This window comes from Triturus cristatus, chromosome 9, assembly GCF_964204655.1.
Source record: "Triturus cristatus chromosome 9, aTriCri1.1, whole genome shotgun sequence".
NCBI classification, from domain to species: domain Eukaryota; kingdom Metazoa; phylum Chordata; class Amphibia; order Caudata; family Salamandridae; genus Triturus; species Triturus cristatus.
Window position 1 is genome coordinate 293,215,676 of NC_140592.1, and position 22,413 is coordinate 293,238,088.

Consider the following 22,413-nt stretch of genomic DNA (forward strand, 5'->3'; position numbering starts at 1 on the left):
GTTTAATGGACAGTTCCACTTTGTGAGGCCTTCATATGATGATATTTTTAGCGTAGTGGATGGTTAGAACAAAACAATAGCCAGGTTAAAGTTGAGGAGCTGGAAATAGAAAAACCAAGGTCCTCATTTACTACAGAATGACGCAGTGTGGCGCCGCAAGCCATTTTGTAACACCAAGCTGCATCATTTTAAAAGCCAAGGGATGAGTCGTATTGACAACTTTACGAAGCATCCGTGTGCTTTCCCCTGCTGTGGCGCACAAATGGCTACCATGCGCCAGTGCAGCCACCCTGGCGTCATGTTGCAAGGGGGTCTGCGTTGCAGCCATAATTGTTTTTGTGCAGGAAGGGACACTTTTCTACACAAAAACAATAATTGAAGCCATTTTCCTCTTTCTAGAAAGAGGAAAAAACAAGCAGAAATAAAAGTATTTCTTCTCGTTGCGCCACTCCTATGCTTCCCCTGGGAAGGTGTAGGATTCTGATGCATTCCAAGCTTCCCAAAACATTGTAAATCTGGAAATGTGTCAGGTTCCATGGATGTTGCGTGGGAACACCCATATCAATACCCACAGGATGCCCCTTTCACGCAGAGTAATTCATGAAAGGTGCCCATATTTACAAGGCCATGAAAAGTCATGCAGGGTAGTCTTGTAAATATGGGTAAGCCCATTGCACTGACGGTGTGTAAAAAAAAGTGACGCACCGGCATAAAAACAAAATTGATGTTCCGGCAGCACAAAGGGCTTGTAAATGAGGCCCCCAGGACCTCATTTATGTCAAAAGAAATGGGCAGGAATGTGCTGTATCAAAGAGATCCGGCGCATTCCTGTCCTTTTCCCCAGGGTTGGCGCACAATGGGCTGCTATGCACCAAAGCAGGAACCCTGTGCCATTGTGCAAGGGTGTCTCTAGTGTAGGGGTGATAGTTTTTTTGCAGGAAGGGACACCTTCCTGCAAAAAAACACAATCACAAGAGGTGTTTTCCTCTTTCTATGTGTGTTGCAGTAGAATTTGAGGCATTACCAGGTTTATGATTCCTTGTAAATCTGGGAATGCTTCAGATTCCATGGGTGTTGCGTGGGAACAGCCACAGCAACACCCATGGAATGGCCCTTTCACGCAGTGTTCTGCTGAAAGGGGCATATATTTACAAGACCATGAAAAGCCACGCAAAATGTTTTTGCGTGGCCTGGTAAATATATTGCTGCACATTGCACCTCCGAAGCTTCAAAAAAGGTGACGCTCCGGCAGCGCAAAAGTGCTGCTAGGGGGCTCATAAATAAGGCCCACAATATTTTAGCAGGATTCATACTCCAGCTGTACAGTCACCAGCCATTCATTCAACACAAAAATGCCTTCTCACTTTCTTTGAAAAGGAAAGTGAAAACTTCCACAACAATTGAGCAGCTCAAACAGATAGGTGTTTTTCATCCAATCACCACTGCGGTCATCCACTCAAATATCCTGGTTATGGATGCTAGTGCCCATTTTAACCCACTGTATCATAAACTGATGAAGCAGAAGACTTAAGCAGGAGTATAGTCATCAAAACCAGTGTGACCATAGGAGTGTATGGAAAAAGAAGCATTTTCGAAATGTGCAATATGACAATTTTTACTTTAGAAAACAACCTGGGTCAAGGGAATATCTTAAAATCGACAAGATGTATGCCTCTGGTGGCAGACCACGGTCTTACTTTTAAGATTCATGATGAAAGAAATAATACGATCACATACAACTTCAATTAACTACAATACAAACACTGGGTGTTATTATTGAACATGAACTTGGTAATGATCTGGGAGAAGGACCAGGGCCCAGCTCGGTCTGGTGTAGAGATTTCAAAATTCTAAGATTAATTCACATTGTAGAGTAGGGATCTAAATGCGACAGCTTCATCATTTTAGATGGCATTGGAAATCTGACTTAGACCTTATGAAGAAGAACATAAATTTCTCAAACCTTCATTTTCCTTGCATTTACCACTTTAACTATATTAACAATTAAAATAAATATTGGTCGAGTTTATAAACAAACACTCTTCACTTAGAACCGTGTAGTGAGCAGGAAAAGAATGCCTGGCTGTTTTTACTAGCTTTTTATGTTCTACAATGTATTCATTCTTCTTTGAATATTCTGTTTAGAGTCTGCAGGTTCAGAGTCATATTTGTATTCTGTGTAATGATATTTTTATAACATAATTTTATTTTTAAATAGTGTTTTTGTGTACAGTTTTCGCTCTAGGGTGCACTATATACAGTTATTCACTAAATATAGATCAACACTAAAGACTTGGTTCCTGCTAAAAATGCTTCAAATTAGTCCATAAGTGACACAGATTTATAACCCCTACCAGAACCGTGATGCCCGGGGCAATTATACACAATGGGGCATATTCACAAGAACGTGTGATAACTACTGCAAGAGTAGCGTAATGCAACTTTCAACATCGCAGCCTATCGCGGGAAAATAACCCTGTGGCAACGTGGAATTCACAACAAGCTGGTAGCATGCGATAGTCACCAGATAACCCGCCAAATCTCAGCGTGAAAATCAACGCCACGCCACATAAATGTGATACGCGAACGCAAAAAAACATGTGATGAGGCCAACCGTGGTAAAAAAAAGTACCGAAAACCAGCCACAGGCCTGCAAATCCCACGCGTCTGGCGGAACAATGCACCATACAAACCACAGAAAAAAGACACCAAAAACAACCCAAAGCGAGTAGCAACGTGGATGCACCCTGACACAGCGCAGAGGCCAACTCGAACCCCACAACCCCCACAGGCTACCAGCAAGGAACAACGGGGTCGGGGAAGGCCAAGGAGAAGAGGGAGAGGAAGACGGGGTGCAGACTGCAGAAAAACAAGACCAGCGTCACGGAGGTGACAGAACAATACCAGCAACTGACCCACTAGCAGACCACCTGGATTGCAGTTGGAGTGCCCAGGAGGCCAATCCAGGAGGCCAATAGGTGCCAGCATGATGTGACTACCTAAACCAGGCACAAACCCGCTGTCAACAGGAAGGCAGCAACGGCGACAGGAGGTGGCAGTCCAGCGCCACCGGAGGAGCTGAAAGAAACCCAGGCCACAGTCATCAGTATGGAGATGGTGCAAGGTGTAGGAAGTACGGACACAGCTCGATAGGACCTGACACAACATCAACAGGGAGTGCAACGAACAGGGACTGGGGGCATGGGGGCACGGGGGGAGTGGGCACAATGGCATACATGCACAATGAGGTGTAGCACACTGCACACCCACAATCACCCCGGTCCATGTGCCCGACCCCCTTGGCACACTGCAGCACAAACACATAGCACGAACACTGCAGAACAGAGGACACAACTGGCTCCGCACATGCACAGAAACATGCCTACTACATCTGACGGAGCCAGAAACTGTGAAATGGAAATGTACGCATATGACATCACATCTGTCATGTAGACCAAATGTACACTGTCCCGCAGAAGAATCCAGCACCTCCAAACAGTCACAATGTACATTGCCATACAGTCTGCATGCATACCTGCACAATGTACCAACATATATGTCAATGCAAAGTCAATACGCACCTCCCCTTCACATCGCAGAGGGGCACACAACACCTTCAGCAGAGCACAGAATACAACACAACAGTGATGCCGGAGAGGACCACCACACCGTCGATACCGACGCCCTACAACAGCACATCGATATCCCACGACAACCCCCCACCAGGACCCGGACAGCCAAGCTACTCAGATGAGAACACCCAGCCTGCAACAGACCACACAGCAGGAAGCACCCGCAAGCACAGCTGGTGCATGACACTTCACCCACCCACACATCGCACCTCAATGCCATGTTCCTGCACGCCAAAAGGAGGTGGCCAAACAGGTGTGGGTGGGGCCCGAACCCATGGAATGCGAACCAGGACACATACATAGGTGTCCATCACCCTTCAGGGGCCACCAACATCCCACTAAGGAGACTCATACTGCCATAGAGACACATGCAGTTGCACATTCACAGTAGAGAATCACTGGCAGGGGCGCTCAAATTACAGTCACACAACCATGTTGGCTCTGCGCACGATGCCCCTGGCCACTCACAACTGAGTGGGAGACGACAAAGCTACATGTCCAAGCTCCAACCCGCTGCCTGCGGTGACACGTCTGCATCTGATGTACACAGAACAATGTAATGGCGTCAGGCCCAAGGCCCTCGTGCATACAACAAGACCACAGAGACACACGCATATATCATGTTGAACTTGCTACGGGCACATGCACCCGGCCCCTTTTATTGGCAGGGCCACATGTACAGTGACGCCTGTGCTGGATGTGTGTGGGGTGACTGTAAGCCATTCTGCACGGAATGTCTGGTGCTGGCAACCACTTTAACATTAGACACCAGTGCAACGGAAACAAAAAACACATGCATAAAAGAGTCAACTGCTGAGCAACATGGAGGGAGCTGGAGAAAGTCCAGAGGACACCCAACATGCAAACAGAAGTGTGCGTGCACTGGGGATGGGACACTAGAGATGAGCGCGCCCATGTGAAGAAAAAGTCTCGGATTGTGTCCCTCCGAGAGACACCTGATGCAGATGCAGTGGGGTGTATAATACCTGCATCATCTTCCCCATCAACGTCTCAGGGCCCCCACACTGTCTGAGGTGACCTAGCTGTGCGACCTCTCCACAGCTCAAAACTCAATCAGTAACAGACAATGGCTTGCGGTGCACTGAGTCACTGGCACCTGGAGTGCTGAGCAGGATATCAGGCCGATGATGGCATCCACGACAGGTCTGAGCAACTCCGTAAGTCTGTCAGGACCACAGTGTCAACTGTGGCACATGGCTGTTGGAGGTGGTTCTTGCAGTGGTGGCTTGTGCCTCCTGCGGTGATGCCACATCCGAGCCGGTCAGGACTCGATTTGGTGTGTGAGCCCTGGTGGGACACTGTTGGGCCCGGAGGCTGCGTACAGCGCAGGGCCACAGAGAAATGGCGTTAATGACCCCAAGGCCAACGCTTCAGGGGCCATCCAATATCTTAGAAGAAGGGGTCCCGGACCTGACCAGCACAGAGTTAGTGGCCCCGGATGCACAGCGGCTGGCACAGGCACCCAGCCATGGGACGGTGACTTGCGGTGCAGTCAGCTGGGCCATGCGAACTGAGCTGGTCACCATCAATGTCCGAGGTGTATGTTGCGGAGGGTATCGGGGGACAGTGGAAGGTGTCCTCCAGGGCATGACGCCGAAATGTTTGAGTTTATCTGGAAGCAGCAAATGGAGGAGTGGAATGTGACAGCCTCGTTGCCACCACCAATTAGGTATCAGCTACATGAGGATGAAAACTACCCCCTAGTCCATAGACTCAGACGCCACCAAAGTTCAACCAGAGAGTGTCCATGATTGTCAGGGAACAGACTTAGTGGCACCGGGGCTGAGAGGGGATGCTGTTTGCGATGATGCTGGTACGCTCATATGAACTCAGCCATTGCAAAATGAAGAGTCTGTGACCTACTGGACCGCAGTGTAGGCCGGGGGCAGCGGTCAGTAGTGTCACACAGCCACGTGTCATTGGCTGGCGAGGCACAGAGTTAGTGACACAAGGGCAGTTGTCGATAGTGTTTGATCACCTCCGTAATGATGATCTTGTACCCTCCGGACTGCAACACGTCATCCTTTTACGCCTCTCCGTGCGTGCGATGACATGTATTCTGCTTTTTGAATAACCGATGTTCAGTTCCAAATCTGTGACCCACTCGTGCGCAGCGTAGGTCAAGGGCAGTAGTCCACATAGGGCCACAGACATGTGTGGTTGTGATGCCATGCACAGACTTGTTGGCACCACATCGAAGTGAGTATAGTGACTTGTCCTATGCCTTAAATGGTGTTCACTTCCATGGTGTAATCAAGACTCAGTTCCAAATGTGTGACCTACCTGACCGTGGTATTGGCCTGAGGCAGTGGTCAGCACGGCCCATTCACCGAGTGTCGTCGGCATAGGTTGGATGGCCCCACCGGCCTGCGTAGTTCAGGTTCAGTGGCACCACGTGTTGGGACACCTCCGTGTATGTGACCCGGGTTTTGTCTGGACTCTTCCTCTTACTCCTCTCCGTGTGACCACTAGTGTGGACTCTGCCATTTGTGATTTGCGCCTAGGTGCTGGATGTGGGACCTACTGGTCCACAGGGTAGTCTTGGTCCCTCATCCAAGTGTCGCCGGCTGGCGTTGAACAGGGTTAGTGGCACCACGTGTCGCCGGCTGCCGTTGAACAGGGTTAGTGGCACCACGTGTCACAGGCTGGCGTTGAACAGGGTTAGTGGCACCACATGGCACTGGCTGGCATTGAACAGGGTTAATAGCACCACATGTCGCAGGCTGGCGTTGAACAGGGTTAGTGGCACCACGTGTCGCAGGCTGGCGTTGAACAGGGCTAGTGGCACCACGTGTCGCAAGAAGCCCATATGGAACTATGCCTCACTGATCGAAGGGAGTCTGGTACTGTTGAGGGTGGCCCGGATTTGGGGTCACTGCCATTCATGACTCAGGACACAGTTTCACACATGGGACCTACTGGGCCGAGGAGTAGGACTGAGGCGGCAATAGAGTACGGCAACGAAAAAGGACTAAAGCGGGCCCGTGTCGTGGAGACCGTGATGGTCTGAGGAGGCTGACAAGGTCGTGGGACTCGGGCCTGAAGCTTGAGCTGGAACGTGGTGGGCCCTCCTTGACACACGCCGTGTCCGCAGGTGATCAGTGAGGCCTTGCTGCGCAGGGGCAGGCCTGACGGGTTCGTGGTCTGGCAGGCGCACAGTGTCTCAGGCAACTCCGCTCTAGAGGATGGCGTCGGCCTCGTGGCTGGGTGGAAGGCACTGCCCTGGCAGAGATGTTGGGCTTTCCGGAAGAGTACCACACCCAGGGCTACATGCTACTTATTCACACCCCTTCGCTGGCGTGGCGTACGCCGGGCCATCCCACTCCGGTCACGCTTAGGGGGGGCGTAACAGGCAAGATTTCCGCGAGGTCCCCCACTGGATGTGGTAACATGGTTGCGTCCACTGTCCACTACACTCCATACACCAGAGGTGTATGTCGCCATGGATATGGGTGTGTGCTGCATACTGCGGTCTGTCCAGCACATCTCTGCCACTCTTGGCATTGTGTACTTTTCCAATCATGGTACTATTGCATCCTTCACACATGCCTGTTTGCCACCTCTCCCTACATTCGGCTGTTGTGTGGCTGAGGTGCCATGCCGTTGACGGCTCATGTTCACGGCTTGGCCAGGTAACCATTGTGAGCTGTTCTGTCGTGTCTGGTGGGTGGGCATGTTGTTGTACATGTTGGTTGTGATTTTTTGACGTGTGCATTGCCAGAGTTGGGATTTGCATGGTTGTGGAGTTGAGGTGAGTGGGGTGTTCATTTGGAACTTGCCAAGGGGCTGTGCATTTCCCTTGGTTCCATCTGGGGAACGCTGGATGCTGATGGACTGTCGGCGGATGGAGGAATCATGCACACTGGCTGTGTATTTGAAGGCGACATTGTTGGAGGTTCCACGGTGTTCTGTTGTTGCCTGCACATTGAGGTGGAACGTGTGCTTTGTGTTGCAGTGATTGTGTGATGTGTCACCAGGGGGCACAGGTGGGACATGTGTGCTGTGAGTTGCCCCCAACACGTGCGTGCATCCTGCTATGGCGTATGATCCTTGCTTGGTCTCCAGCGTGACCTGCGCATTGTGTTGGACGTATGGGGAATGGGGTACCAGGGTGATGGTGATGTCCAGGACAGGTGTGAGGGACTTGGATGTGGCTGGCAGTGGGACTTCTCCGACTCTGGCGGGTGTTGGTTGGGGGGGTGCCAGGAGCCAACAGGTGCAGCCAAGCCAGCATCTTGGTGTGGGGTGAGAAGTTGGTTGTCTGCTGTGTTGGTGCCATAGGCCTGTTGGGCGATGATGGTCAGGATACGTGGGGTGGCTGTCCCTTTCAGCCTGTGGTGGACTGTGACATTGTCAGAGGTTGGGTCTGTGCAGCTGGTACGCCTCCTGGGGGTCCTCTGTCTTTGTCTGCGCTGCATCTGTGGCGGTCAGGTGGGGGTGTTCCCGGTGTGGGTTGTGTTCCTGGGGTGGTGTCGGTGGGTGTTGTAGCCCTCTTGGGTGTCTGGGCCACATGATGCATGGCTCCATGGCACCTGTTGCCCTTCCGATGTGGCCCTGGGCTGGTCTCCCTTTTGTGGTGCAGGCTGCCGTCTGACTTTACACCAGGTCAGAGCAAGTGTAGATTTCCTGGTGCTAATGCGCCCTATCGCCTGTTTTGTGTTTTTATCGCAGTTCTGTCTGGTCGTTGAGAATGCTGAGGTGTGAAGTTGTTGCGGCTTTTGGCACGGGATCGCCCGCTCTGCATCTCATTAGCGATAGTTGCGTGGGGCCTCTGTGGTGATGTTTTTTGTGGCTGCTATCGCGGGTAAACTGGTGCTGTGGGCTGTTTACACCGGCTTGTGAATGGGGAGGTATTTGTATTGCAACTTTGGCTGCGATAAAGTGGCGTTCACTCGGCGATAGTTTCTTGTGAATATGCCCCAATGTTGCAACAATTTTGAAATCATGTGTAACACAAAAACTCAGCACTAATAAATGACATGAATGCATTAGCTTCATTTGTGCACTAGAAAGTTGGCTAGATGCCTAAGTTCCCACTTGGAGAGTGCTTTAGGGCCTCCAAAAGAGGTGAGAACCACAATATAAATACCACGATTAAATAAAATACATTAAAAAATGCAATGATTAATAGAGCTTGAACTTAAAATGAAATTTGAATTAATATGTAGGAATATGTCTTTCTCTGGTAGATATGCATAAATGAATATTGAATAGGTTGGAGACAACCAAACTGTTGCATTTTGGTATTGTTCCTACGGTAGATATACAGCATCCTACAATTGAAGAGATGCTGGACAGGTCAGCTTTACATTAAATATCTGCTTTTCTTGTCAGAAGAAAGCCTTTACAATCTCTTTTTATGAGGACATCACTTATATGCATAGTTACAGGTGGTGCTTACAAGAGGAGCTAAATAATCAATTTCAAATTTGAAATGACCTAAGCAAGTATTGTACTCTTCTGAATCCTTTGCAATTATTTGACCCGATTTGCAAAAGATTAATAAAAGTACTTTTCTAATGCCGAAAAGGTGTTTTTTCACTCATAAATGGATTTACTCAAACAAAGATTTTCATCCATGAGCAATGTGGAGAGAAAGTGGGAAGTGGGTTTTACACACCTGCCAACTTTTACAATGTTTTCACTGTGTGAGGATTGGGTGTGGTCTTGGAGGCAGCATGGCATAGGGGCTTATTATGAGTGGGCGGTCCACAGACCGCCAGACTCGCAGGGGCGAGGCAGTGGCGGTCTTCCGATACCCTATTAGGACCAAGGCGGTCAGGCCACCCTGGGACCATTGTTACTGGTACTAGGAAGCATATTACGAGTTTCCTCACTGCCACACTTTTCATGAGGATGTTGATGCACAAAGGGCGGCGCATATTGAGCCTCCATGTGTGTATGGACACCAGTACATGCACGGCATGGACTGCAGCAGTCCATTCTGTGCACGTACTGCCCTTGACATTCTCATTGCAGTGCCTCTTTATAGGCACCGTCCTGGGAACACTAAAGAACTGCCTGCCAGACCAGGAGGAAACTCCTGATCTGGCAAGCGGTTTCTACATGGATTTGGCGGTGCAGGAGTGGGTGTCTCGCTCCCGCACCGCCAAACTCATAATAAGGCCCTTATTATCAAGCACTGCCTATGGAGCACTTCTACACAGCCTCTCCCTCCCCTCCAAAAAGGAAAAAACAAAGCAAAGGTTTCTTAGTCTACAACTGATATCCTGGGGAGGTTGAAAAGCCAGTAATGAACAAACGGTATGCAAATCTTCCAAACAAAACCAACACTACGCTGTGATTTCCAGCTCACCCTGTGTTCCATTGTGTGATATAAGCACCTCACAGGGTGACCGTGTGAAGGGAGCCAATATCATGTGACACATGGTGGCACAGTATGTGTTGGCAGGTGTGCTGTTACATGGTGGGAATGTCCTACAAATTGGTGGGTGTTCAGAAATTCATCTCTGCCCCTTTCTCAACATGGAAAAGATTGGACATTTTCTTCTGACAGGGAATCTCTTTTCAGGGTGGGAATTGAACTCCTTCAAAATCTGTGAGGGAGTAGGGATTTCTCCTCGCGGAAAATATTTTTCTGCATTTGCACTAGCAGAACCAATTTTGTATGCGAAAATATATCTATATTCACTTAAAAAACCATAGGTTTCACACATGTTATAGTTAGGAATTAGCATTTAAAAAAACCTTGCAAATTCACTTAAAAAACCATTGGTTTCACTCATGTTATAGTTAGCTGGACATTTCACTCGTAAAAAACCATTGAAATTCCCCCGTTATAGTTAGTTCAGATAACTATAACTCGCGCGACCGCAATCCACTGCTGATGACGTCACATATTACATCACTCATGACATGGTCAGTGACATCACTCATGACATCACTGATGACATCATCCTTGTGATAGAGTGGCGGTCGCGCGAGTTATAGTTATCTGAACTAACTATAACGGGGAATTTCAATGGTTTTTTACGAGTGAAATGTCCAGCTAACTATAACATGTGATGGATTTTTAAGTGAATTTGCAAGGTTTTTTAAATGCTAATTCCTAACTATAACGTGTGTGAAACCTATGGTTTTTTAAGTGAATTTGTAAGGTTTTTTAAATGCTAATTTATGTATGTATTATTATATTTTTTATATATTTATCTTACAATAAACTACCTATGTAGATAGTTATAGATTGACTGTATCCTGTAATATGGAATGGCTCGTTTAAAATGTTTTTTTTTTTTTTAAGGGTTTTTGAAAAAAAAACATGTTTTTTTCACCCTTCGGGGTCCTTCAGGGACCCCCTGACAAAGGCTAGGGGGTCAGGAACTCTCTACCCTGCCCCCTTTTCACGTTCTCCACCTTTGTTTTTCACTGTCACACACAAAATGGCGGCCGTTCAGGCTGTACCTTCGACTAAAGGTCCTATGGGAAAATGCATGGGGAAAACGCGTTTTGGGACCCCCCTTTTTTCTCAGCCTCCGCTTGATGAATCACCCCGAGACTTTCAGGGTAGGAGCTCAGCGGACCGCCCCATTAGTTTTGAAAATTTCGCGAGGATTCGTCAACCGGCGCCAAAGTTATTCAAAATAGAATTTTCAGATTTCCTATGGAAACTCGGTCCTAACTATAACTATCTACTGGCGACCGCCAGTAGATAATAAATGTGTCATTTCGTACGGGAAAGTGGAATTCCCAGACTTTTTTTTAGCAGTGTGCCAGTCATGTGGCATGCTGTTTTCTGGGTCTAACCTGGAAAACCTTCCTGAATTCAAAAATTCAAAAATCTGCAACTAAGCAAGGTTGGAAACCTGCTGGTGCACATCACAGTGAGTCAGGCCCACTGTTTATAACCACCGCACAAGCAGCCAAGGATGTGAGTGCTCCTGACAGCTGTGAATTAGAGATCTGATTCAGTGGCTGTCTTCATCTTTTTTTTTTATAGAAGTATTGAGTGCAGCATTGGTACGTGTGGTCCTGGGTACTAAAGTTTAATACTCTATTGATTTGATGCTTTGAATTAATGTGCATTTAAAGTAAATATACGGATTTTATAAAAAAGTTGCAATGTAGTTTCAGAGCTGATTTGAAACGCCATAAAAGAATATAAACTTCTGCAAATCTGAAATAATTTGCTGCTGCCAATGTCAATGAATTCACCCAGGTCAGACAGCCATGGGAACGCAATATACCCTTCAACTCCTCTGGTGAAGTTATCTGAACTCCATCAAAAGACCACCAAATACATAGAAAAAGAGCGAACAATTGATGATCATTTCTGGAACTTGATTTTTCGCCTCATATTTCAAGTTCTCCACTTTATTAAACCACACTGGACAGATACTGTTTATGAGTCTGCATTTGGAAAATTACGATCTTGTTTTATTCAGCACTGGAGAGAGGGAGGAAGCAACATAAAACAAATTACAAGGCAGACCATATGGTAGACGTCTGTTATTTTTATTTCTTCAGCTGATATGATAATGGTATGCAGTATATCTTGCAGGAAGCTAAAGGTGTTACTTAAAAAAAATCTATTAAATGCACCTTATGGGGTCATTCGAAGTGATTTAGAAAATGAGAGAACGCCAGAGAAAAGAACATGCATAAGCATATACATTTTAGTACAGGCCTGAGAATGAAGAAAATAAGGGGTATATGAACAAGCCCCCATCATCACTGGAACGTCACTTTTTACGAGGTACCTGTGGCGATAGGAGCTTTGCCTTATTTACAAGGCAGTGTTAAGCTACTTAACGTGGCTTAACGCTGCCTTGTAAAGAAGGCCCCCTTTCACGCTATGCTTAGCGTGAAAGGAGTGGGCAGTTGGTGTTGCGGTGTGTGTTCCACCGCAACACCCATTGATTTTGACGCTGCCTCCTTTATACAAGGGTGACGTAAATAGGAGGCCATGCCAAAATTAAGACCAGGGAAAACCAGGTCTTAACTTGGCGAAACAAGGAGAAATGCTTTATTTGTCCTCGTTTTTGCTTTTTCCATGTGTGCTGCCTTGTGCAAAACAAACGCCTTGGATTGTTTATGTGTAGTAAGGTGCACATAAGCAATCTTTAAAAAAAATGACATTTTGTAATTTACATGAGTGCTGCAGTAAACAGCACACGTAGAAGTGCAAACGTCATTTAAAGATTGTTTATGTGCAGGAAGGGACACCTTCCTACACATAAACAATCTTCCCCTGCACTATGGTGCAAGGGTGCCGGCTTTGGCGCTAGGCAGTTAAGTGTAGCGCCAGCGCTGGGGGAAACGCAAGGCTGCACCATATCCTTTTAAATATGGTGCAGCTTTGCATTTCTGAAGTGGCCGAGTGAGGCGTTTTGCCATGACAGCTAACATGACACTCCGCCATTTCTTTGTACATATGCCCCTAAGTTGCTGCAACAAAAAGCTTCGTATTTACAAGCATCATGTATTGGACATAAAACAGTATTTCACAGGAATGAAGCAGACTGGAATGCAGGCTGGTACAAGTAGGTAAAAACAAGGTAGCATATGCATAGAAATGCATGTTCTACTACTGGCGGTGTCTATGCAGCGTGCACTATTGGGAAAACACTAGATTTGTTTTGTACTGCCAGTTACAGTTGTTTTAGAATACACCTCAACTCACCCTCTTTTTGAGTCTTCTCTTCCACATACCCATCTTCACCTTCCAAACAAGCAAAATGCCTCCTATACACATGAATTGGATCATGCCCTGTGAGAAACCAAGGCTTTTTGCAGTGTCCACCCTATATGTTGCCCCCATTTTGACTACTAAATATTGGTTTTCTGACTCTGATTGTGCCCTGGATTCTGCTAACCAGACCCAGGGCCTTTGCTCTGTGTAAAAGGTACATGGTAGTTAGGTATAATTACAATTGGTACTGACAACCTACCTGTAAGTCCCTGGTGTATGGTAGGGCATGTAGGTTTAGAGGCGCAGTAGATTTTATGCATTTAAGTATACACTGCTTTGGTGCCTGCTGTCATTTTAAAAGCTGAACTGCCTGGCTGCTTTTGAAATAAAACTATGTCCAACTTCGTCTTTGGAATTAAGGGTACTTCCAAAGTCTTAAACTACCGTATTTTTACTTATAAGTTACCCCTAAGGTCTACCCCAGGTGCCCCAAGGGAAAGGTTCCATGTTAACAGAAGCAAGGACGCTATAAAAGATGTCTTATAAGCCCCAGTGAGAGAAAAACTGCCAATTTTGCTTTTCCCCATTGTAGTGCATTAGCTTCATAGGTTAACATAGGAAGGCTTTATTAAACATTAATGAAGTCTAACTATTGACAGGAGTGAGATAAAAATACTTCAAAGTATGAAAATGATAGTTGCACTATAGCCAGCAACTTGCCGAGGTTAGATTTAATATAACTATTACAGAAAAGAAAAAGAAGCTGTAGAAATTGCTTTCCTGATGTGCATGAATTCCGCCCTGTAGCAGTCTCTTCTGACTGTCCAGCCTTTGACAGGCTGAGCCGAGCACTCTTCGTTAGGTCTGAAATGTCCTGGGCTGAGACAAAGAAGACATCTGGTGGGAGGAGATCTGCTGAGGCAGAGTGAAAGGCAGGAAGGGGGCTGACTAGCCAAAATGGTCATCAAAGAGAGAAAGACAGTGAGGACAGGGACCAGGCCCAACCCCACTTCCTGCACCTCCAGCCAGATGAGAGCCCCTGTAATTGAATTAGCAGAGGGGCAGAAATGGCAGTTTTAGGGAACGCTGGCCACACCTCTAGGTTGGGTTAGCCAGACCTGAAGCTCCAGGAGGGATGATCTCCATTTTGGTTTTAAAGGAACAGTGCTTTCTGGGACATGAATATGCCACACTTCAGGGAAAGTTGTCATCAATGAGCGTGGCACCCTGCACCCCATTAGTCAAGGGTGCCCCATGCTTGCCATCCCAGAAACCTGGATAAATATGGAAGAGCTGCCCAGCAATTCAGATCCCTTCCGGAAACAAACAGGAAGAAGAAGGACTGCTCTGCTGAATCCCAGGCCTGCACCAAGAGGGCTGCACTCTGAAGGACTGTACCTCATGCACACTTTGAACGTCAGCAAAAGAAGGACTTTGCCTGACTCTAAAAGTTTGAGGAGTGGACTCCCTGAAAGCAAAAGGTTAAAAGAGCTCCATCTGCATCATTTCCACCTACAAAAACTCAGCTGGACAGCGTTACGTGGACTTTTAAGGATTTGACCAGGTGCAGTGTGGGTCTTGTAGTCCCAACTTTATAAGGAGCAGCTCAGAGATTCTAGAACCTTGGATCAGTGTTTTGGATTCTTTGAGAACCCAAAAGGACCTTCTGGAAGAAGTTTAGAATAATTTGGAGAATTTTTGTGGAAAAGCTCCATAAGTTGATCGACCCATCATCGAGAGTCAAGCAGCTGATGTTGACCTGCGACCTGACCTGAAATTCAGATTCGTCCCGCTGAAAGCTCTGGAGCTCCCCGACCTCTAGGATCTCATCAACACCTTCTGCTAAAGCAAGCCGCCTTCGTCGACTCGGAAGCCAGCCTGATGAAGTGCCTCACTCGACGTTGAGAGAAAAAGCTCTAGAAAGATGACTTACTGTATCTGACCCTCACTCCATCGCGGTCGGCCTGAAACTTTGACTTTGTCCCGGTCAATCGCGACCGGATGTCTCAAGATGGAGCTTTTGGCTTTTAAGCACTAGAAAGTATTTATTCTTTAAAATTTCCTATATCTGATTCCCTACATTTGATTTTTGTTGTGTTTTGTGTCATTTTAATCATAAAAATATTTCCTATTGTTATAAATTGATGTTGGATTTTTATTGTGTGTTGTGTCTTTTTTAATGTATTGGTGATTTCAAATGCTTTACACACCTGTCTCTTAAGTTATGCCTGTCTGCTCGTAGTTGAGCAGCGATAAATTTATTGAGAACTTGACTGGACCTTATTTGTGATTGTGGTATTATTACTAGTGGTAGGTATTTACCTGCACCAAATGGAGTGTACGAAAAACATTTTAAAATAATAGGTTCACCAATTCACCAGTGAAATGGTTACCAAGTGCAGATTTATTAGTACAAGAGTGGTACATAATTCACCAGGCAAATGTTATTGCCATTTGCTTTTGTAACTTGTTAATGACATTGCGGCTCGAGTACAGTTACTTACAGAGAGCCATCATCAGGGTAAACTAAAGAGGAGAAAGTCATAGAGACAAACCCAGCTCATGATTCCTTTAACAAGACTGTCTGTTGTTACAGCGAAACTGACGCAAGTGAATTACTTAGCTCTTTCTTTTCACTACCTACCTTTCTAAACTACTCTGCAGTCTCTGTATAAATGTGTCTATATATTGTGCCGACTAATTCAAGATACTTTATTCGATTTTTTGTCACATAAAAAAATCATAAAAGCATACATATACGTTTATAAAAATTGCCAAATCCATTTTTAAAAACATTTTCAGAATTTCTATTAAACTGTTAATACACTTGTAAAATATCTCTCACATTTCATTGTTTTTAAAGGTGAATAAACCAAGAATGTGAAAAAAGCGTTATAAAAATTTCCCATAGATTTACAATTTTTCATACAAAAGATAAGAGAAGATTGAACCCTCATGTTTACATTCTGGGGGGCAGATTTATGTTCCCTGGCGCATCCCTGCAAATCAGCATGGATGCGCCAGGGAAGATGCGTCACGCAAGTTTGCCCTTGCGCCACCGCAGATGCGCCGCATTTACAATGCGGCGCATCGTGGCACAAGGACAAGCAGATACGTGACGCATCTGCTGGCGTAAGGTTGGCGCAGTGCTGAAGTTGCGTCGCAAGCGCGACGCAACTCCAGCACTGTTCCAACCTTTCCTATCCCTAACATGGTGCGTCAAGCCTTGCGCCTGCTTCAAGCAGGCGCAGGGTTTTGACGCATCAGCGTTGGGAAAGTGACTCAGTGAAATCTTATAGATTTCACTGAGTCACTTTTCAGGGGCGTTCCTGCGACGGAACGCCCCCCCTGAGTTGAAATGCCCACATGAAACCTGACGCAGGTTTCATGTGGCGCAGGGCTTTACACCGTGACGCATCTCCATAGATGCGTCACGATGTAAATGGGGCGCAACATGGCGCAGGGTTTACGCCGCCGCTGCGTCACAAAAGTGACGCACCGGCAGCGTAAAAGTGGCGCAAGTCCGATATAAATCTGCCCCTAAATTCTTAACAGTCTACAGAAAAGAGGTTACAATACCACCCCACTATTACAGTCAAAAGTGTCTAAGTTAAGTTGTTTTCTATTCTTAATAGTCTTCATAGAAGAGGTTACAATGCCACCCTACTATTACAATCAGAGTCAAATTGTTTTCTACACTTGATTGTTTTCTTCAAATATAAGGCAACATTGCTTATTAGACATTCATTATCTAAAAATTGAAGTGCAATAAAAGCTGGGCGGCATTGTCGCAAACCCCATATTTTTAAAATGGGTTTTATCCACTTTTTTGTTAGATCCTGGTAAAATTTGCAAAACAACACGTCGATTGAGTAGACATATTGTCACACGGACAGTTCAATACGTTTTTAGACCAATCATTGACCGTTTGAAAACTAACCAACCTATGGAAAACATTTAACCTGAAGCGGGTAAGAACAAATCTGTCGTACCCTTTTAAGGTATATTGAAGGTATGGTTGAATGTTAAAAGAAACAATTATCAATAGATTTGATTGGACTGTAGATTTTGACGCCTCGTTCGCAAATCTAATGCTCTCCATATGCTGCATACACTGGGTTTTTTATTCTTTTCCAGGGATGGCACAGATTGTCTGGGGGTTATAATAATATTCCGGTTTTCCATGATCAATCATAAAATCCCTTATATATCTCATCCATCCTATCTCTATGGTATGTTCTAGTTTTAGGCTATCTTGCAATGCCAACTGATTAAATGTAATATTCTGTGATTTCTAAATCCGGTGCCATAAGACAATCGGTTGCACCTTTATAATATCTGTAATGTATGGCAAGCCTAGTTTGGTGTGACAAATAAAAAAGATGTGGTTCTGGGCACTGCCAATAAGTATCTAAGAAACACATTTTCCACTTTCTGTATTTCTGATACGTTTCAATGGCCCCATAACCCTGCCCCGTCTGTTGCTACAGTTATACATTTAGCTTTGTAGTTCCTAATTTATTCAGTTGGGGGCCTCTTACCCAATTTTTGTGAGAAATTTACAAGAGCTGTCGTGGTTCTTGTAAACAGAAGCTTCCTAATATTAATAGCTTGACCCCAAGAACCCTTGTCATCAATTAATATCCCTAAATAGGGGTAGGTGGAAGTAGTCGCCAACTTCCTCCCATTTAGAAAAATGTCCTTCTGCTTCTTACCACCCCACCGCAATTCATTACATAGGTTTTTGAGATGTTTATTTGTAAACCTAGTTTCTTCATAAAAACATTATAAGATTCTAGTGCTCGTTGCAACGCCAATGGGGTCCTAGCCATAATGACAGCGTTGTCCGCATATAATAATATGGGTATTGGTCGTCTTTCCAGTTGGGGTAGGTCCTGGCACTCCTCTAACATTGCCTTTTCTAGGCCATTTGTGTATAATGTAAACAGGAAAGGTGCCAGGACACACCCCTGTCTTACACCTCTCTTCACCTGGAATGATGTAGTGCATTCCCCGTTAAACCCGTAACGGATGCAGGCTTTTGCGTTTGTATAAAGGGCTTTCAAAAAGTCAATTAAGGGGGCCTCTACCCCCATTGTCACTAGAATACTCCACAATTTCTCATAGGAAACACAATCGAAGGCGGCGGAAAGATCGACAAACGCCAAGTGTATTTTCCCCCTCCTTGCCTTCGTATATTTGCCCATAAGTATAGACAAGTTAAGCCCTTGGTCAATTATGCTTCAACCCATCCCTAAATCCAAACTGCAAATCCGAAAGTATATTCTTCTTCTCAGCCCATTGTTGTAGGCGATTAAGCAGTATCCTGCCCGCTACTTTTTAGATGGGTCTGTAGCAGGCTGGATCCTGCCTATCTCCTTATTTATAAATGGGGACCATAATAGAATCAGACCAAGTTTCGATTAGTCCCCTCATAGTGGCAGCGTTTAGGACGCGGGTTAACAGTGGAGCCCAGAGATCTGGGTTATGCTTATATATGTCCACAGGGACACCATCGGGTCCGGGGGCCTTGCTTACTTTGCTCGTGTTTAATGCTGCTTGAACTTCTTTTAAGGTAAAGAGGACGTCTATTGGATAATTTACTACTTCGTTAGCTATTGAGGGTATGATATCTTGGCTGTCTAGAAACACCTCTGCCTGTCTGAAAATTTTTGTAAAATGGTCCACCCACTGGTTTTCATCGATTGCTGTTTCAATTGAGGGCTTTCCTTCAGAACTAAAAAAGGAGATCTAATCACACGCCAGAAAGCCCTACTATCTTTTGCAGCACTGGCCCTGTGCATATCCTCCCAGATGGATTCTTTTATTTCCTTTTTCCGCAATTTTACCGCTTGATTGTAGGCCTTCCTGCTCCGTTTTATTTCTGTCTTATCTTTGTTATTATTATGTATTGCTTTTTTGAGTGCAGAATGGGCTTTCGTGCAATCTGTGTTAAACCACCACTTTTTCTTGGCAGTCCCCCTTTTTATCTCTACATTCAGGCTGTTTTTTATTATTTCTGTTATATGTAAAAAACTTTTAAGAACCGTCTCCTGTGGGGTTTTTTCATTTAAACAATTCATTATTAAATCCATTGCCTTACCAACCACTATTCTTGGTTTTTTGTCTGGATCAACCTTTTCCCACTTCAATGAGTAACCATTTACTTTATCGATCTCCAAATTAATACTTGTTTGGTCCCGTTCTTTATTAGGATAATGTTTTAACTTTTTACATGATATCGTCACTGTTAGTGGGAAGTGATCACTGATGGCTATTTTGTGCACTTTAAATCCTATTACGCTATGTGAAAAGTGATTCGAGGACAGAATAAGATCTATAGTAGAGCTCGAGCCTCTCCCGTTAAAAGTCTGTGAGAATGGGATGGGGGGTGAGACTAATGAGTTAACGAAGCCCAAATGTAACAGAAATATGCTCTCGTTTAGAGCATTGCCATTGACATTATGCGGGAAATGAAATAAATTGCAATTTTCCTCATCCACCAGACCACATGTTGAGTCGTTATTGTGTGGACATATGTTGGTATTAAAATCCCCGCCCCATACAATCTGGGCAGTCCACGAATTTGAATTCTGGATTTTTTGCAATGCATGTCTTAGTTGGTTCACCGTATCTTCCACCTTTTCCTTTGCAATGTTGTTATAAAAATTTACTATAAGTACAGATTTATTACTATCCATATTCAGTGTCACAATTTGATAATTTGGTTTGGACGCTACAAAGGAAATTCTTTTTATTGACAACATATTTGAAATGTATATACTTAGGCCACCCTTTGGCCTCCCAAAATTTGATGGGGTGGCAGTTGTATGATAGGTATTAAACTCGTCTATGTGCATTTCTCTAAGGGCCCAAGTCTCCTGAAGACAAAGAATATCGGTTTTCCTAATAAAGTCGAAAAAGTGATTGTTAGAAAGTTTAGATGATAGGCCCGCTATGTTCCAAAAAGTGATCTTTATCCTCCCCTCATTACCTGTTAGAATTCCTTGAATAGGGCCCTCGTTTCCCAATAATCTGACCTTTTTTGGTACGAATTTGATCTCTCGTTGCTGTTAGGTAGTATACTGTGGTCAACATGTTGATCTGGTTTATTTTGCCCCTTCCCTGGTATACTTTCATCGTGGCCTACTGTAAGTTCCTCTAAGTCCTTATAAGTAGATGCCAAATCCTTACTCCTGTCGTTCTGATAGTTAAGACAGATGTTACCTAATGACGTAGTCAATCTAGTTCCTCTAAAGGGGATAATAATCTAAAACGATTTCTTACTGCTGCATTATACGTGGGCTAAATACTGCTCTCAAACTGGCGTGGTTTCTCTAATTCGGGAGGTGGGCGATAGAAATAACCTAGAGGTAGTATGTTAATCCCTCCCACTAACATATTGCTTCCCCTTTCCCTCAAGATCATTTCCACTAACTGTGGTGTACGAAATGTTAATACCACACAATCACCAGCGAGACATTTCTTATCTTTACCTACCCATCCCACCCTACGTGCCATTTTGAATTCTTCAAACAATCTGGTCGTAAAGCCTACTTTTGTACTTAGCCAGTGCAATGACTTATTTCTAAGTATTTCACATGTCTCAGTGTCTTGCAGCCCTCGCTGCGGTACATTTGCGAGGACAACTGTATAGGGAGTGCAGGCTGGGGGTAAGTCCAAATGGCTTGATTCTTGCAGGTAGAGGCTTTCGAGTTGCATTGTTTTTAGTTGGTCTTGAGGTAGAGGTTTTAGATTTAACAGGCACATGCATCAAAGCTTTTTGCGATCGCAAACGGAGCGAATCGCAAAAATCGGCCGTTTGCGAACGCAAAAATAGCTTTTGCGATGCATGAAACAACTTGCCACTCGCAATTTAAGAATTCGCAAATTTTTGTGATTTCTTAAATAGCGATTGCATTTAAGGAATCGCAAATTGCGATTCCTTAACTGCAATGCAAGATGCCTTTAAAAATAGCGATTTCGCTATTTCGGCCCGCTATTTACCGTGGAATCATACGACATGGTAAATAGCGAAAACTTTGAAAAAATGCACTAAAGTGCATTTTTTAAAGTTGTAGGTTACACACACACATGTCCTTTGGACATGTGTGTGCGCAACATTTGTGCACAGATCGATTTCAGGGGTGCAACGGGGTGTCGTCTTGACACCCTTACACCCTTGAAAATGCATTCTCAATTTGCAATTCTCTAATTGAGAATCGCAAATTGAGAATGTCTTCCCATTGATTCCTATAGGCCTCTTGGCCCATAGGAATGAATGGGGAGGTATTCCTTAATTGCGACTCGCAATTTGGGAGTCGCAATTAAGGAATGTTTAGAAACCGCTATTTTTCCAGCGATTTCTACATGCATAGGCTTTTGCGATTCCTTAATTGCGATTCCTTAAAAATCGCAATTAAGGAATCGCAACAGCCAATATTGATGCATGTGCCTGTAAGTTTTTAGATGGAACAAATGTTGGTACAGCAAGCGATTTAATATGACATGTATTTACGTTGCTTCGCGTGTCCTTGACCTGATCTTCTCTCGGTTGGTTCCTTTCTGGCTCCCTATAACTACTCACTTCATTCTTACTATGTTGTATTCTTACTTGTGGTCTAACTTCTTTTTCTTTCCTAACTAGAAATCTTTCTAGCCGAGCCTCTTCCTGGCTTAATCTGTCTTCAATATTCGAAAGCGCACCTCTTAAATAAGTCTCTAAGCTTTTTATTGCTATATTACCCACATCATCATCCCTCTTGCTTGTCTTAATTTTTTCTCCATGCTCGGGAATGTCCCTTGCAGCGGCTAGTTTTAATCCCACTGTTTTATTCTCTAATCCATTTTGCTTGTCAGATGTTACTCTTCCTGCTATTTTTTTTCTTGCTGTTATCAATTTCCCTGTTATTTCTACCTCATCTCTTTTTTCCATGGATTTCTTAACTAGCTTTTTTTCCTTTTTTGTGGGGGTGAGGTAGTTAACTCGGGATCGCTAATTATTGTTTCATCTATTGCCTCTTGAATACAACCATTCGCTGGTATAATGGCCATTAAATCATCGCTTAGTGAGATTGCCTGAGCGGAAATTGTATTTTCTGAGTTCTCTAT